The sequence below is a fragment of the Pithys albifrons genome, chromosome 3, assembly GCF_047495875.1.
Source record: "Pithys albifrons albifrons isolate INPA30051 chromosome 3, PitAlb_v1, whole genome shotgun sequence".
Classification (NCBI taxonomy): Eukaryota; Metazoa; Chordata; class Aves; order Passeriformes; family Thamnophilidae; genus Pithys; species Pithys albifrons.
In genome coordinates, this window is record NC_092460.1 from 72,697,196 (window position 1) to 72,716,749 (window position 19,554).

The window sequence follows — 19,554 nt, forward strand, 5'->3', positions numbered from 1 at the left end:
AAGGTTGCGACATGCGTGTTACCTGATCCCCTTCCTATTGAATGTAAATCTCCTTATTCCCATTGGCCCAAAGCCAAACCCCCTCCTATTTCCTGTTGGTGCGTTTTGGATCCCTCCAAGGTCCATATAAATCCCTGACCAGCAGCAATAAAATGTCTCTCCTCCTTCTCCGGCCGTCTCTGTGTGTCCTTCTCTGGCTCTCAGGGGACCACACGGTCAAAGGAAGTGGGGGAGCACATTTTCTCCTAGGTAATGGAATAAACTTCAGGACCAGGAGAACCCATCATATTGTTGCAGATTGCATCCCCAGATGCAGAAGATACCCCACAGAAACAGGGCTGCTCTTCTCTTTTGGTTTAGGAGACTATGGGCAAGGCAAGGCCATCTCCTAAAATGGAAATCCAGGTCTGCCCTGGCCTTCACTGAGAAGTTTCTGATAGTGAAGAAAACCAGCGGTGAGAACAGACAGTAGATCAGACAGGGAGAGCAAAAGGAAAGCCAAGAGATGCAACCCTAGGAGTGAGTGGAGAAGGCAAATGAATACAGGTGTCTGGGCTGCAGGAGTGCCTGGGGTGATGTGTTTCTTTAAATCTCTAACTGCAAACTGCACTAGGAAAGGTGGGAGAAGACTATGCACTTGACCTATATCAATACACTTGTTCTAGTGTTGAGACTGCTTTTTCTTTATTTCCTGCTCCCTTTCTTCTTTTTTCCTCTCTTGTTCAATGTTAAACAAAAGCTACTTTTTAATATGCCAAGAGCGAAAGAGCAAGGACAGGTGAGACATTAAGAGAAAGCAGGGCTGCTGCTGTGTTAACCTCTCATACTTGTCAGGTCTGTACCACATTCCCACAGCCAAGCTGTGTTGGCTGCTCACCCCTGCCTAGCACACCCGCACTGCCTTACATCCCATGCTGGAACCATGGGTCTGGCTGCAGCCTGAGCAGAAGGCACTAGCAGTGGGTGTAAACAAAGGAACATCAGAGCTTTGTCTTGGGTGTTACTACCCGATTTCCCTTTCCCAACCCAACTGTTGCAACTTCCAGATGTTCCAGTTTCTAAATTTGTCCCTGCAGAGCCAGTCCACAATGCACTCTCCTGCGGTAGACACCTCCTTTCTTCACAGAGCTGCTCCCTAAGGATATGCGGATACCAAAAGCTTTCTATTTTAGCACCCATTAACTCCAGGAAAAAAAATCTAAGGGGATAATTTTTCATATTAGGTAGTCTCATCAGTTGTTGTCACTGAGAGGAGCCACTCACTGTTGCCAGGCTCACATGAGATGACCGAGCCCAAACTGGATTGGAAAGGCCTCATCACTGATGACAGTCCCTCCTCATTATGATCAAGTCCCTCTTGCCCCTGAAGTACTTGATCAACCATCAAACACCTAGTGACAGTTCCTGTGGCTTCCTTTTCAGGAAGCAAAATTACTTAAAAGTCAAAGATGGAAAAACAGTCACATAGTATCAGTAAAATAAGGTACACCACAAACTGAGACAGAAACAGAACCTGAGTTTCTAACTTCAGCAAAACTCAGTGAAGGCTTTGACAGCTGCTTAGAGTAGTAGAAATGCTTCAGGCTATTTCTGCCCTTCTGTCTTCTGCAAATCTCTTGCCAGTGCACAGTGTTTAGAAAACTGCCTTTACCTATCAAATGGTAAGAGAAGTAAATAATTTAAAAACACACATGAAAAGTTCAGAGTGAAATAGAACAAAGTAAAAAGAAATAAATGTGGGAATTTTGTGGTAGGATTTTCAGAACTCATATGTAAATCCATTGAAATTTAAGCCTTTGAAATTAAAGTGAAATCTCATTGCCACCAGAATGTGGCTGGTCTTAGTCTAAGCCAGGCGAGCAGCCTAAGAAATGTGTTTAGAGAATTATGATTACTTTGTGCATTTTAAAATGACACAGACCAGGAAAAGCTATTAGTAAGTCAAAGAAAATAAGTCAAAAAAATGAAAGAAACCAATGATAATCAGTGCATGGAAATATGAGAATCCATGCACTGTTTCAGTGTTATTAAGCTCTTACAAGGTGCAGTACAAAAAAAAGAAAACAGGTTAGAAATATGGAAGCAATATACAAACAGGGAAATTAAAAATAAATATCCTGGTGTTCATATGGGCCTTAAGATGAGGATATAAGAATATGTTTCTATTTCTTCCATATGTTCTATTTGTTTGTTACACATGCAGCAATTTACGCAGTTTAAAGCATCCTCTTCAACCCCATGCCTATTGCCTCCATGTAAAAAATAGGCTAAACAGAAATGGCCAAGGAGCACTTTACTCTGTTGGTATTCCTAACATATGAAAGTTGCGATACTGCAAATATTTTATTGATCCCAAGGCCAGACCCTTTGCAGCTCAGCCTATGTAAAACAAATAATGCGGTCCCAAGAAAGAAAGATTTTCTCATACAATGATGTATTTTAGTGTTCTAGCAAACATGATTCCTAGATATATTTTATTTCCTTCATCATAGACTTACAACATTAAAGTCTCTTGTTTGCATTTGACAGCAGAAATAATACGGTATGATGATGTATGGTAGCAAATCTTTAGAAATGTCAACATAATATAGAAGCAAATATGAGCAGTGAGAAAGAATGGTTTTGGATTTTGTAGTTTTTCCAGCTTTTGATCTGTTTAGATTTGTTTTTCTTGAGTCCTGTTTTTCTAAAGCCACACTTTCACAAATTGCTTATTAATGAGTCTGAATCAAAATACATACAGTTGTGTCTACAAGTAAAGTTAAACCATCTGAATGGCTTGCATTTTATTTGACTTATAATTTGGATTTATTGTACTTGTCTTCTGTGGAAGACCACCTTGACTAGTTGTTCTAAAAACACATTTAGAACACTATTCTTTCTATCAATATGTTTTGTTTACCACCCCTACTACAAATAGTCAGAACTTGCTCCAGTTTGTGATTTTTTTACTTGTAGGTGTATGAGATTCACTGTTGACACAGCCCTTCTTGCCTGCCCTTGACAAGGCTGGAAACCATGACCTCCTCTGACAGCAGCTTTTTACAGTATTTTGGGTAACACCCGCAAGGTGACAGCACTAAAGGAATTGCAGGGAGCTGGGTTCAGGCTCCATGCTTTCTGTCCCCTTCCCGTCACTCAGGTCCTAAGCCAGGCAGAGGGCCACTGTGAGCCTATATCTGTGCTGCTTGGGGATTTCCAGGGTAAAGAGGGGTGGCCTTCCAGTGCCCTTGCTACTGGAGGGAATCCCCAGGCTGACTAGAGGACCCTGGCAGAAGAAATGAACATTGTTTTCCTGAGAGTTATGGATGGTGTCTGGGTTTCCTGGTGTCCAGGAACAGTGGGGTTCACATTACAGTGTCCTTTGATGGAAAGAGCCAGGGGAAGAGGTTTCTCCTCCAGAAGTCTGTCAGGTTTTATTAACCTTCTAGGATCTTTCTGTCTCCTATACGTTTAAAAGATGTAGTTGATAGAAATGAGGATTTCAAACATAATTAAGCAGGGGACCCAAACAGGCATGCATACACACAGAGAAGGCTGATGCCACATCTCCTTCTTTTCTTAGGAGACCAAAATAAGAAGTAATCTGTACAGGAAATCCACAGTAAAGATGTTGTGGCTGTTTATCTCAGTACTTGAGGGAGTGTAGTTTAGCTGAGCATCTTCTGGGTGAATATTCACAAAAGAAGTTGATACCTTCTGTTTCTGGAAATATCAAGAGTGCTGAATTAGCAGTTTTCAACTTCATGGTTTAATACTTCTTATCCTAATGAGGCCAAAAATGGAAAAGAGAAATAAGTTTCTGATGCTTGAAAAGTTTTAAAAAAATATTTAAAAATTTCTACTTATTTTTTTGTGAGAGACTCAGACCTGAAAGATCAGAGATGACAAATTAAAGCATATTTGGACAAGTTAAATGTATTTGTTCCTAAGCTGCCTATCATCACGGATTCATGAACATTAATTCTTGTGTACTAATGCAGCTTTCTAATGACTACCTACTGCTGCACTGAGGATTGACATGTACAGCTTGATAGTCTTGTTATAGGCTGTTTTGTCAAAGTGATAATACAGCTCCTACCTGCTGTATTACCTCATAACTATTTTTTTAACCTGTACAGGTTTTCAAGAAAGAACACTGAGTTTTAGAAATGCTGAGCAGCAAGATGGTCCAGTGACATCAACATGAGATAAAAAGGCTAAAATTAGGTGCACTTTTAGAAAGGGTGAACATGATTTTTCTTCATACCTATTAATATTGTCCTGTTCAGCCCACTCAGATATATTTCATTGCATTGCCACCCTTCACCCTCGAGCTCTATTATAGTTGCATTAGGTTCTGCTTGTATCACCGAAGGTTCAGATCAATCACATATAATTTAGTATAAGACTCACCTATTAACTTCTAAGAGGATCCCTGCCTGAGATAAGCTGGATTTGGCCCTTGGTTAATTTTTAAAATGGATCAAGGCACAGCAAAGTGTTTTTTATGAATTTGATATTTTGCTATCAGGTTTTCTGTTTTAAATAGAAACAGGCAATACATAAGCTGAGGTTTGGGAGAGCATAGCATTTCAGCTTAAATGGGAATACTTAGATGGCAAGTGCATTATCTGGTATATGCAGAGGCAGTGCTTCAGATTTATTACATCTCATTTCTGAGCCAGAAAATTTTCCAAAATTAGTAGTGATTCAAACTGTAATAAAAGTTTAAGTCCCTGCTAGATCATACATATTAATGGGCCATCTGCATAAAATGCCAATTTAAATTCAGTGTTGCCAGTCTCCATCCCATGTGACTCTGAAGCAACATTAACAGCTTCTGTCAAAGGCACTCACATTAAAATAAACAGCATGGTGGTTGGGGAGAGACACAGAAAATACCTTTTCTTTTGTAGCAATCAGTCTTCAAAGTTTCCAAGTTTTCTTACTCTTTACAACATCAAAATTTATCCAGATGTGTGTTTGAGCAAGCAGTGATTCACGGCTGACTAGGACAAGGTCCATAAGTGGCAATCGTCTCTGACACAAAAGTTAGATGAACAGGATCTTTTGGCAGCCTGCATATTAAGAGCTGCCCTATTCCTATTCCCAGGTTCTCTATTGAGGATATGAGTAAGATTGCAAAATTACATTGGAATCTGACTTTGTATTTTTTGGGAACTGAATTTCAGCATCTTGCTCTTCAGGCTGGTTTTGTGAACATCTCAAGATTTCTTAACAAATAGAACCAACCCTCTGCAACACCCCATGCCTTCAAGCAGTGTGATTCAGACACGCAGGAACTTTTCTTTCCATTAGTCCTGCTTGCATCTTCGTTTTAGAAATGAAACTACTCTCCTCTTCCCTTCCCACACAAATAATCCGTTCTTAAAGAAGTCCAGCTTTTAGTGAATAATAGCATTTCACAAAGTTGTCTAGCCCTTTAGCAAGAACAGTCAGATTGTCAAGGCCAGGGAGATCAGAGCTCATGACTGACTGTCATTATTCCTGATTCTGCCACTGACGTGCGTTCAGATCTTTTTGAAGTTAATTAACCTCCATGACTCAGTGTGAGCATTGGTGTAATGCAGGTAGCACTGCTTAACATAGAGTCCCACAGATGTAAGGAATGATAAAAGGGTAGAGGACTATTATTGTTACTGATGATCACTAGTTTGAAATCATAGTCAGGCAAAACCAAAAATAACAAGGCCATTACAATTAGTTGAAAGGTAGGGTTGTGATATTTAATCATCATTAAAAGGGTACATGATGAAAATATATTACGTATTTTCAGTGAGAGGCAAAAAATAACTTTGTGGGATATCTGCAGCAAAGACCAGGAGTAACACCTTTGAAAAACAAGATTCACTAAATCTGATTTTTTTTCATCCAGCATAGAGGTTATTTTTCCTACTCTGTTGTGCACTGTGGCTATTAGAGTGTGTCTATTTTCATACATGTGGTAGGCTCATGCACTGAAGACTAACAAAGCAGAAGTCCGTTAGCTTATCTCTACTTTTGTAATTGTTGCTATTGTTCTTACTGTGCTTAGTGTTAATTCTGTGTATTATCTAGAGAACCCTTAGGTTTGGGTCAGAGCGCTTTTGTCCTGTGTGCTGCACAAACCCATTATAAGATATTAATGGTCTCAAAGACATAACAGAAAGAGTCCAACATCTTCATGCAACACAATTGTTTATAGCTGTCTTTCCATATCTTCTAAACTTTGCATCTGGGATATAATTAGATAAAGAAAAAAGTCTCATCCATCAGTTGAGATATTAGTGATCAGAACTTAATATTGGCAGTCTCAAGGAAGACATTCCTTTCCAGTTATCAAGAATTTTCCTTTATTGACTTGTCTCTTTCAGTCTATCAAAGAAAAGTTTTAATTTGCTGCAGAAATCCTGATCCTCTGATGAATCATGTTTTCTTTTGAATGCAAAGGGCGTCTGTCTGGCAAAGTTGGCAGCCTGACCTCTATAAATATTGTTCTATTGATAAAAAGAGGAACTAGATATAGAGACTATCCAAAATAAATATTTTGCTGGGATCCTGATTGTCTGAATACAATAGAGCAAAGGGATGTTGCTGTATTTTAAATCATTCAGACATAAGTTGAAGTGAAGTATTAGTTTTAGTTGAAACACTGTCAAATGCAGTTTGCACCTTCCATTTTGGAAATGAAAATGGACACCTGTTTAGGGGTTGCTCTTTTCCCTTTATTCTCTGTAGGTATTTGTCATCGATTTTATTGGGAGCAAGTCTGGACTTCTTAGTTTCTAGGAGATTTAAAACAGTTTATCAATGAGGTATTCAGAAACACCAACCCGTCGGGCTCCTGCCTTTTGGGTGGAGGTGAATGGAAAAAGAGCCTTTTGTGCCCTCCTCATCAGAAGCCTTTGCAGGCTCAGGGTGGCTTCCTCAACATGCCCTTGGGACAGTTGTGAAGTGGAAAATCAGCTGTGCATAGTAGACAGAAGGAAGGCCAAGCTGCCCCAAGGATTAAGGGAAAGGAAATCTTTATGCCCCCACTTCATACTGGGGAAGTACAGAGGTATGATCTCTCCCCAAAATGTCATCCCTCCAGTGGCTCTCCTGGCATGGTGCACCTCTCTGCTGCTCCCTGACAAGGCTGTGTCCCAAATAATGAAAGATATGCTGCTGTATGCTGGCATACCTCCTCCTTTCTGCCCATTCTGCTCCTACAAAAACTGCTTACATAAAGCAGAAAGGATGTGCAGAAGAAGGTGTATGTGAAGGATTACACTGTGAGAAGTCCTCATAAGGGCTTACAAGAGCTGTCTCAGCACCACCAAGTCATATCAGAAAAGGGTCTGACACAGAGGCATGAGCCAGCTTGTGCTGCAGTCAACAGAACCACACCTCTGCCTATCCAGTGTCACCCACCTGCTGTTATTTCCCAAAAGGAGGAACTGGGGAATTTTTCCCATCAGAGACTTTTTTTTTAATCAATGAATTACATTATATTGCTGCTGCAATAGATAGTCTGTGAATAACAGAGGACATATATTTTTATTGGCTCATCTATTTAAGAAAAGAGAATCCCTGTCATCAGTGCAGAGCTGTAAACTAAATTTTGAGGATAAGATATTATCAACTATTTTTTTTCCTGTAACTCACAGAGCTGTTGTGACTGCCATGCAGGGGAATGTTTGTATAGTGTATTTGACAGAAACACCAAGACTGGCTGTTTACCTGCTTCTAGCTCCCTATGAGTCATTCTCTTTTCTGTACTGCATACCTCCTGGAAAGGGTCTCTTGTTTCAAATCAGTTTTGGTTTTTTTAAATACATGTTTACAATAAAATCCTAATAAAACAATACCTCTACAATAAAAATAATTGCATTATTTACTTGGAATGATATTCCTCTAAATACAAATCAAGCCAAACTTCCCTTTTTGCTTATTTTCTAGGTTGTGGAGAAGCTTTGCATCTGTCAGCTTTTCTTGCCATAGGCATCTTTTGGCACTGTCACCCTCTCAACATTTTGAAAAGGATTTCTACTTTTAAAAGATGGTCACACCACTTACATCCTCTTTACCATTTGCAGTAATCAAACAAAGGCCTTCTTGAATCTTAGACATGTATTAGTCACTCAAAAAAAATGAGAGATGAATATGGCATTCTGTGTTAAACAAAATGCTTTCTTTTAAAGTTCAAAGAAAATTTAACAAAACCCAGAGGACATCATCCACACCCAGAACAAAGCCCAGAGAACACTATCCACAGACAGAATCTACCCTCCACAGGCAGTTCCCCATCATTCTGAGTGCACAGGCACTGCTATCAGAGCACACCCAAATGCCTTTTTGAAGTCCCGCATGGCAGAACAGGGCTCAGCAGGAGTGCTGAGGCTGGAGGAGTTTGAACCAGGAGCTCAGTCCTGGGCAGTGATGGCAGTGCCCCTTACTTTGACAGTACTGTGGTAGAATTTGATGACCGTGACCCCAGTCACAGCCTGCTCCATCTCAGCCTCAAGCAAAGCTAATGGTGGCTTCCTGGCTGTGGTCCTTGCACAAACAAGCAGCATACTTGAGGAGGAATAAAGAACAGCCTGTAAGAGGACTTAGGCAAAAACCCAAGGCAAAGAAAATGGTTCATGAACATGTCATGTGGTCAAAGCTAAGGGCACAGAATTTTTCAGACAACCTAAGAGAAACAAAATTGTGTCTATTACTGTGCCATCTGCTAGACTGCAGGTCTGGAAATATGTAAGAGGAAGGCTGTGTACCTAATCAAAACACAGTTCCTCCTCTTTGCTCAGCGATTTAATACCATTGCTCTTTGGGAACAAAAAAATTCTTCAAAGTGTTGTGTGCTGCAGGTTACAAGAAAGTCCTTCTGATGCATCTGTCAGAAGTTTGATTTCTAAGCGCAAGCTGAAGTTACTGGGGAAATTTGCTTAAAGCCATATTATAATATGGATCTCTGCATAACTATTTTTGCCTTGTTCATGCTGCTGTTTTTCTACTTTTTACTCTAATTCTTAAAATCAGAATTGATGAAGCTGTGATTTCAGGAGGGTGGGTGGGGGTGAACCATGAGAAACTTCTTCATTTAGATCTACAATATTAAAATTAGGAGGTATAATAAACCATTTTTTTTCTCTGAGACTGCAATGGTTTTTCACTCGCCAAAGAGTTTTGCACTGGCACAAAAGAGTTACATCCTGGGACAAAGTTTCAAATATATGCTTACTATTATACTATAAAGCCACAGTAGGCTCTCTGTTAGCACATCAGCAATGCACAATATCATCCATATTAAATTATTTCCATCCTATCTCAGAAGGACAGAACAAATCCAAGTGTCTGAATATAGGCATCCAGTGCCACTTGCATGTCCTGCCATGTCCCGCTTGATTCCTCACCTGCCTCTCATGTCAGAGAATGTCTTTCCCCAGGGCTTGCAGCTAAACCTGACAAAGTCCTTAGTGTATTTTTCCTCTCAGGAGATACAATCAATCCACTGATGACCACACATTTAATTTACTTTGAACATCTTAAATACATCTCAGGATAAAAAGACCAGCTTCTTGTCTTCATATTTTTTTGAGCAGAGATGCTGTGCTTAGGGAGTTGCTTATAGAGAATCTCCCACAGCCATCATGAATGCCCCTGTATCCACTGGAAAAGCTTTTTTAAGTTTTGGTGAGCTTTGAACTGAGTTCATAAAGTCATTATTACTCTTAAAATGACAACTACAGGCCTCAGCTGAGACTGAAAAATACTGATTAAGAGACAAGAACTTCCAAAAAATTTTGAAATAAAACCATCAAATACATGTGATAATAGGCAAAAAACCCTGCCCATTTGATTTATATATATTTTTGCAATTATATTCATTGTATAACTTTAGTTTCTACTACAAACCTTAATGGTGGAATCCAGAAAAAACCTACTGTCCTCAGGTCCCAGGTCAGCATTTTAATCACAAAGTCATTCTTCTTCACCTATCATTTGTGAGATAGGTAACAGAGATTTGGTTAAAGACCATTACTAAGAGTTTAGGACTTAGAAAATGCATGACACTCAGGAACTTTGAAACAGCAAGGCTGTACATGTTCCCTAGGATGCCATCTTTTGTCATATGCTCATGTTCTCTTCTCCTTTCTTCACGTTCTTTCTTAGTCCAAAAACCTGACTGTACTCAATTAATGAGTAACAACACACAATTTTATTTTCTTTCCATTGTTCAGTGTAAGGCTGTCCAGGTTTCACCTGGGAAAGAGTTAATTTTCCTTCTAATAGCTGGTACAGTGCTGTATTTTTTAGATTCATGATGAAAATAATGCTGATAATAAACTGATGTTTTAGTTGTTGCTGAGTAGCGATTACTCTAAGTCAAGGACCTTCCCATGATTTGCCAGTGAGGAGCTGCACAAGAAGCCAGGAGGGCGCATGGCCAGGTCAAGCTAACTGGTCAAAGGGACATTCCATACCATAGAACACCATGCCAAGTACATAAACTGGGGGGAGCTAGCTGGGAGACACAGATCACTGCTTGGGGACAGGCTGAACATCACTCATTGGGTAGTGAGCAACTGGATTGCACATCACTTGTTTCTCTTGGGTTTTATTTATCTCTCTTTTTGTTCTCTTTCTTTTAACTACTTATTGTTACTATCCTTTATTTAATTTTAATTATTAAGCTGTTCTTATCTACTTCCACAGATTTTATCTTTTTTTCAATCCTCCTCCTTAATCCACTAAAGGTGTGTGCGGGTGAACAAGCCATCTGGAATTAAACCACAACAATGACCCAAGCTTTTTTTTTTTCCACTGATGAAGCTGGCCTGTCAAAGTAAGGTTATTCATATACTCAAGAGCTTTTTACAATGCCTTTCACTGCAGTGTGTGTGTGCTTCATTGTAATTTATAACCTAGTTTCACAAAGCTCCTCTGACACATGGACTTTGCATATTTCCCATGTTTCAGGTTTGGAAATGCAGTGCAGAATGACTAATCTCGAGTTGAACAGCATTTGCATGCTTAGGGCTGCAAGGTCCTTGGAAGTTTGAACAGGGAGAGGTCACGCCTCTGAAGACTTTCATTGGTGAATGATAGCCACTTTCTATGAGAATTTTTGAACTTCTGCATGGAATATAGTATTGCAAAAGGCTGTCATTTGACCAAAGTTGAATTTTCACAGTAAGACATCATCACAGGACAGTAAAAGATAAGCTCCTAATATAATATTTATCCTTTTGTAAAACTTCATATCCCAGCTGCAAATGTTAGAAGAAGCTACATTTAAAGTAAAAGATGCTGTGCAGTCTTGAGACAAGTAGAAATATATTCTTTATTGCAAAAACTCAGCAGTACAGCTTTAGCTGAAATACTCTTTGGAAAAATTGCATAAGTTACATGGAAGTTAGATGGAAAATTGCATTCCATACGGAGAAAATTTGGAAGAGTTGTAAGAAGCTAATAATGGGGTATTATAACAGGAAATGTGCAACCTCAGGAATATGCTACTGGCTTGACTACAAACTCAGACAGCATTCAAAACAGAGATGCAAAGGAATAGACTGTAATGCTAAAAAGAAAGGAAATAATAATAACACTTAAGAAAAAATGCCCGTCAAAAAAATAAAGAATGTTTAACAGATAGCAATCCAGAGAACATTGTATGTATTTCTCTGGTCATTCCTACTACAGACTTGTGGCACCATGGAAATATCCTTTTCTTGTTTTCCACTGCCAGCTTATACAGAAAACCAGCTTGCTGGTTATATAAAATAGAGGTTATCAGCAATATTGCTAATTAATGGTGTGGTTGCCAAATAAGAAGTTAAAGTCTGACAAACATGACCTAATATTGCACAAATATGCTTCATCAATCAGAGTTTAAAAAGTACATAACAGCCAGCTTTTTTTTTTTTTTTTTTGACAAGTACTAGAACCTATTGGCAGTTAGCATAATTAAAGGCTAGTAAGCAGATTAAAATGTTTGGGGCTTTGTAGACTTGTCTACAGAAAAAAAAGGATGGGACCTTTTTAAAATGCCACAGCTCTGGACTGGTTGTTGTTTAGAAGGGGAAGAATTTAGTGGGAGCCCAAGGACCTACAGGCAAATCCAGGTTCAGCATGAGGAGATCTCAGGTCCCCTGGGCACAGTCAGGCTGTCCTGGATGTCCTCTGATAGATGCTTGCTGTTGCTGCCTCTGATCTTATTCGCAGCAGTGGGTGGTACTGAGCAGTGGTACTGGCATGCCCCCCGGAATCTGCCTGGTGTTGTGACATACAGGGCTATTCTTTCTTTGTTCCACTGCATCCCATAAAGTTTGAAGCTCTTGTAGAATATTGGTAACGTGGAGAGCCCAGAAGGGTTAAGAGATGGGCTTGTTTGGCCTCTTCCCTTCAAGTGGAGCTGAGGGAAGTACAGTTTATCGGTTTAATGTATTAAGAGAAGAATTTTTTGAATGATGACTTGCAACGGATGGGAGCTGAAGAGTGCAAAGATGAGCAGTGAACTTCAACAGCAACCCCAGATGAGACATTCAGCAGATTATGTTCTTAGGCTTACAAGCAAAAATTAAAGAAGTGGGGGGAAAATCTTGCATGGGAGAATTCACTTTACTCATTTAATAAAACTAAATCAAAGTTTTTACAAGTCAGTTAAAAAAAAAAAAAAGAAGTCTAATGATGAGGGTGAACCAAACATTCTTGAATATTTGCTCTGAATGCCAATTTCCGATGTGCCATGAAAGATAATGGATTGATCCTTTTTTTTTGTTCTGTCAGAAAAACATGACTCAACTATTTTAGCACAGACTCAGTAAATCAAGGATACATTTCACAGTCCTATTTATTTAAGCAGCAGAACATTATTCATTGACATATGGAACTGAAGTTCAGTTTGTGCTTGACAATTTATTGTTAGATGCACTGGCCTCACATACTATCCCAGCAAGATAAGGAATGCTATGAAAAAACTGTTACTTATAAAAGGCAAATCAAAATGTGAATATTAAATAGATTGCACTGCACTGTGATGGAGGTTTTGTTTTAATATTGGTGAAAGAGAACAGCATTGTAAAAACAGAACATGCTACGTGTGAAGAATATGGCTGGAAGTAGTGCCAGCAATAGTTCTCTCTGAACCCTTTGTGAACCTGTTGACTTATGTAGCCTGTGGATGAGGCCCAGAAAAAAATTCACATTTTAATGTGGCAGGAAATTTGACAAAGGCAAAGTCAGAACAAGAAACAAAGAAGTAGTGGGGAGCTTTGGAGAGCAGACCATGAAACAAAAACAAAAAAAAGACTATCACCCAAAAGAACTAGTATTTGCATTCACTCACATTAAATCCACTTGACTGATGTCAAACTTTAAGGAAGTTTGGTCTTGAAAAAAAAATAGAAATCAGAACTGAAAAAAAATCTTCAATATCTGGGTTATCCATCTAAGATGAACCCTGCAGTCAATGATACATCTCTTATTCATGGCATTTGGCTAATGCTTTGTACTTCAGTTGGGTTTCACTAATCACATATCCTCAATGGTCTATAACTTCTCCCTCCTTTCCTGGGATCGGCTGGCCAGCTCCCCACTATGCTTCCAGCACAGCTAAGTCCCATGAAAAGCAACATACACTGTTTCCTCATTACCATGGATAAGAGCCATTGTTTCCACTGATGAAGGACTGGGTGTCAAGTGAAAGGTTTCCCCTGTTCCTGATGGAATTGTGAAAGGCTTCTGCTAAGGTGACAATCCACCAGAAAGAAGCACACAAATGTGTAGTATGGGCTTATAAACACAATTACAAAGCTGGAATGCCAAATCTCTTCATATCTCCCTAGGTACTAGAGCTCTTCAGATGCCTTGGATTTTCAGTTTTTGCCAAGATTTTTTGAATAAAATGTAATTATCCAAGTGAGTCAATTAATCAGCAGAGGACAGAGTAATCAATCTTTTTGTTCCAGTATGGATGTGGTTTTTCTGATCTTGTTTTCAGCTTCTGTAGAAGGAAAGACCCAGTCTGGATCCTAGAGCAGCCAGTAGATGGGGAGTCAGGACACTCTTTGAGGAGCCCAACTATATAAGTGCAAGTTGGGAGGGGAAACTTGGAAGGGCCTTTTATTTTCTCATTACTAAAGCAGTGACTAAAGCAGTGAAAGGAACAATAATAGTACATGATGCCTTCCTGGAACAGGGAATTAGTGGCTGCAAATGCCAACCCTTTTGTACTAGTGGCAGCAGTAAATGCCAGATTTAAGATACATTTCAATGCACAGCAAATATTTTATCTATGTATTAGGTATTTTCCAGCTGATTGTTTGATTCCTGAGCAGGAACAACTTATCTTGGCTAGCTGTAGGTTTTCCCACTTCAGAGGCCTTCCCTCTTTCTTCCATGGAGACCATGGCTGTCCTGTAGGGACAGCAGAGACATAGGTAGGAAAATATGAGAGTCTTTCTAACTCTGTTGTATTGGCGGGTAGCTCACTGCCTCCTTTTTCTGGCATACTGATGATTTTTGTATTTGCTACAGGAAATTTTCCCCAGATATTGGAAGAGATCATGGACAAAGAACAGATCTCTGCAGACAGATTACTTTATCCCTTAGCAGGTACTCAATTGGGTTTGCACTACAGGATCCCAAACAGCTCTGCTGTCATGGTGCTTTGGCCAGCACGTTTCCCACCAGTAATTCAGAATATAGGTGTGCCAAGTTTAATCACCTCTTTGCATGCTCTGCTACTTGTCTCAGATTCCTTTCTGGCATGTCTTATGACTTTAGAAACAAATACTAGTGGCTAAAATAGACCATTATTAATATCTAAAAATGAATTTTTTTTCTATAATCTTTGTTCTTCAGACTTCTACAATGATTTCTTCCTTTACCTCCTCCTCTCAGTATGTCCGTTGTGATTCACAACCAAGCTTCTTTGACAGGCTTGGAAGGGAACAATGACTATAGGCACACAGCAAGATATTATCAAGCATGAATGGCCAAACTGCCATAATATTCTATGTATTATACATTAATATGTTTTAACTGAGAGGCAAACCACATGACATTGAACAAGAATAACCAAGGTTTGACTGGGCACCCAGAAATAACTTCAAATTGAAACATGGCATGTGTGTGCTACACTTTACAGAAGTACATGTGACAGAAATTATATTTGAAAACACAACACAAATTACAGAAACAACTAGAAACCAATTTCATTCATGATTAGTAAGCGTTATTCAAAACATTATTGATATGATAAAACTTATAGCTGGGAAGAGACTTGTGTTGGGTCTTAACTTGTATCGAACCTTATACTCATCTAGTTGATTATCTAAGCCTGGAAATAATATGTTATGTTTTAGAAAAAGTTGCAGGCACTTTTAGGTAAACTGGTACAAAAAAAAAATCTAAATTTAATTGCCATAGGGAAAAAAAATGTGATCTCCCCAGTCACGGATACGTAGTCTTTCATATTTAGGTATTGGTCAATGCAAAGCCTGTCTAAAACTATTGTTCCTATCCCTGATGATAATGGTCTGGAGGAGCCTCACAGGCCCTGCCTTGAAGGAGACTAAAAGCAATATTCCAGAGATCCCAGAGGAAGTGTTGCACCTTTGCCAGTATGGTTCATACATTGAAGTATGCCCAGAAGGTGCAAAAGAAAATCTTAGTGTTTTTTCCCATTCAGTATGTCATGTTATGAGTGGGTTTAGATGCAGACACATTACAACATAGAATTAGCACTACACGTTATTTTTGACAATGTTTATTAGTCCTGAATCAAATCTAGCCTGGCTTCTATGTTGGTTAGTCATGCATCTGACTGGCTGAACAGGCCTGGGTTTCTTAAGAAGAGGGTTTGATTTATTTTGGCAAGAAAAATTAAGCTGTGAAGACCTTGAGAACAAAGCTTTGCTTTACAGATTAAAATTACTGATGGAAATACTTTTATTTGTTAGCTAATGATAAAATTTAAATGTTCTGTTTTGTTTTTTCAGAGTTCTGCAAGCACATTTTATTTAGGTTCTTTTTTTACTGGAGGAAGAAAGGACATATTTACAGGAGCATAATTATTTAGAATGTGAGTTAAAAATTTTACAAGACAATTTCTGCTATTAAATTAGAATTCATTTGACCAAGGATATCATTCTAGAAACAGTTAAATAAATGCTGAATAAGCAATAATATATCCTTCTGTTGCATTTAACCATTTCACAAAATCACATCACACACTTAGACGACACCTTTTTACTCTGCTACAATGTTGTGCAATATTTTCCACATGCATTCTGAGGACTGAGAAGGGGATGACAGACTGCTTTATCTCCTTCAGTTCAGGAAAATAGAAACTTGTTGACAGTGGATTCAAAGAGAGAGAGGAAGATGAAGAGAGAGAAATTTGTTTGAAAACCACTAATGCTATTATGAAATATCAAGTTCTAATCCACATGACTCATACTAGCTACTCTACCCAGGCTGGCCACATGACAAAAGACATTATAATTATGTGGCTAAGACTGAAATGCTCTGAAAGCCTACGTAACTAGCCTACTGGACTCCACTAAAACCCACCAAGGGCAATAGACCTCCCAACCAGAGACCATACCTAGAGATTACAAGTGGCAAGGCCATAGTCCAGTGAAAACATGGTGCTACTTGCAAATTGTTTCTCCCTAAAATGATTGCTCTGCTGAATGCTCAACAAGAATGACATCAGTAAGTGGTCACCCATGACAATTTTATTCCTTCAGATATTTTCTATCAGTTCAGCTGTGAGGGAAAAGACTTTTATTTCCTTGCATAAAACTCCATTTAGAATGAATAGGCAGGGGAAAGCTTTTCTAAAACTAGAACTCTCACTCCTTGAGTAAACAAGAAAATTCCTCGAAGGACTTATTCAAAGCAAGATTACTGCTATCAGCATGAGTCTTCAGCAAAATGAATTCCTACTGTATATGAAAGAATTTGACCAATTGAAGACAAAAGGAAAGCACAAATTGTTGGTTTCACTGGGTAGACTAGATCAGCCTTCCTTATTAGTTTGTCAGTGCTTTTGCTCCCTACTCTGTGCTAAAATGAAAACACAACTCTACAATGCATGTGGAAAAATGTCTTCTCTATAAACAAAAATTGTTTTTGAATAGCCAGTGCTCAATGGGCTGCAAGACTACCTAGAGAGTCTAGAAAAAGCAAAGGTAAAAAAAAAAAGTAAAAAAAAATGGTAAAACAAGAGGCAATGCTTTCAATGTCCAAAAAAGTAATCCACTATCTTAAACACAGAATAGAAGTACAGATCCACAAAAATAAATCTACAAACTTCTGCCTTCCTTTACTTTTCAAACTTTTCCTTTTCCACTTCCATTTTCTTGAACATCTTAGTTTTAGTGTTTATTTGCTTTTTTTCCTATAATTTTTTTGCCTTTCCCTATATCAGTCCCTGATTTTCTTTGTTCCAATTTTTAATATGCCCAGGGTTTTTTTCCCAGCTCTTTATCCCTCCCCCTTTTCATCTGTGGCTCCTTCATTTTATGTTATTTTTCCTATTCCTCCTTTGCTAGTGAGGAGCCATGAGCTAATGTCTCCACCCTGCCACAGAAGAAAGTAGAAGGAGCACATAGAAAAACAGACTCCCGTGGGAATGAGAGAAAAGCAGGAGAATTCCCACCCAGCCACTGCTTTGTGCTGTTTCCATTCAAAGGCTTGCAGCTCAGAAATTCTCCCTTCTCCCTGTATATGAGGAAATAGGGAGTAAGAGTTCCCTCATGGAGCTCCCACACCACAAGGATATCAAGATAAAGAAACAATCGCTTCTAGAAAAAGAACAGATGTGCATGGTTTCCCATGAACCATTAGAAAGACTGCACAGTCACATCCATTGGAAAAAGTAATTGATCAATTTTCTGTCTATTTTCAAATTACCCTAGTACTTCAGATTAGATAATCTCCTGGCACAGTCAGCCATCAGGAGCTCACCCTGCCCTTGCAAGTCCCAGGTTTCCCAATGAAGAACTCGGGAAAGTTAGAATATCAATCATAATTTGATTTTAATTTCTTTAATCTCTTCCCCTTACAATGACTTAAAAAAGAGCTCTTAGAGAGCTTAGCTTTCTCTAGCAACTCAGTTCAAATGCCAGGCCTGCCATATCTGTTGCTTTTTTCCCACTAGCCTACAGCTGTCTGATCTCTTTTGTGGAACCTAGCAGGTGTCCTACTCAACCTGTGATTTATTTTTGACATTAGATCAGAAATGTGTATTCAAATTGTGAGATTAATATGGAATAATGCCAATATAAAACTGGGCTGTTCTGTTTCCCTGAAATCACAGAGAATATATTGCTCAAATGTAGTTTACACAGATTCATGAGTATTGAGTATTTCTGGATGATTTTTTCTCCTCTGTTTTTAATTTTGGGGGTAGTGTTGTATTTTTAGTTCTAAAGTGCGTCTAAACTGAGGTTTCTAAAGGTTACAGTCACTGTCAATTTACCAGGATGTTGTCTGAAGTTGAAGAACAAACTCTGACTCCAAAACAATGTATCATTTGCTTGTATTTTATCACAGTCAATATTGCCATGCCACTGCTTCTTTTTTTTTTCCCCCTGAACTCATCAGTACAGAGCTGTTGAAAATAGCTTGATGCTTCTCCTATGCCTCCTGACATTAATCACAGTTAACTGAGAATAAAGTTTGGGTTAATGCAAACAGGCATTAATTCTTGTCATCTACCCACTCTCAGGAGCATTTGTTTTGGACAAGCAGAGGAAAAAAATGTTGAAAATATATCCTGGAAAAAATATTCAATTAACTTCAGCATCGAAGGTCCTGTCAGAGATCTTTTAGAATGCCTTCCCCATTTTTTCCCAGTAACTGCATGAAGACAAATCCCAGTGCCTATTCAGAGTTAGACATAGGACTGAGGTGTACTTTAAAGTACTAGGATGAAAGCTTGTGTATCCTTGCAGCTGAATGTATGCCAGGGAGTGTCAGGCAGCAAATATGCCAGGTTCATTTTTATGAAGAATCTTATTACAAAACACTGAAGTGTTTAATCACCTACTAACAAGCCCTGCAACACTACTGCCACTGGCACTACTCCTCTGAAGCTTGGTGTTGCTGCTACATCCCCATCAGAGTCTCCCATTACTCCCCATTCCACGGTGGTGTCCTGCAACCCTCACAGCACCCCTGCAGCACTTCTGCCAGATGAAGAGGTTTTATGGCCGGCAGGTCTGGCTCCTTCCAAAAAGAGAAAGGACTAGAAGTCAGGATTGGAGTTTTCTGGTTTTGCAGTAAAGAAACTCAATCTTTCCATGTGTCGCTTTGGAGAGAAGTTATCAGATGTCAAACCACATGTTACAGTTTTGTGACTATTAAGTGCAAAGTTTATTTGTAGTAAAAAGACACATTTAATACTTGAACTGTCCAGTTGTCTTCTATGACTGTCCAACAGTTTCTTGGAAAGTGTTCCTGCCTGTGACTTTGGCCACTTATACTGAAAAACTGTAACTGATTTCCAGGTTTGAAGTGGAAGCTGAAGCTATTGTGCCTTCCAGGACCCCTTGGCAGCACCTTCCATCCCCT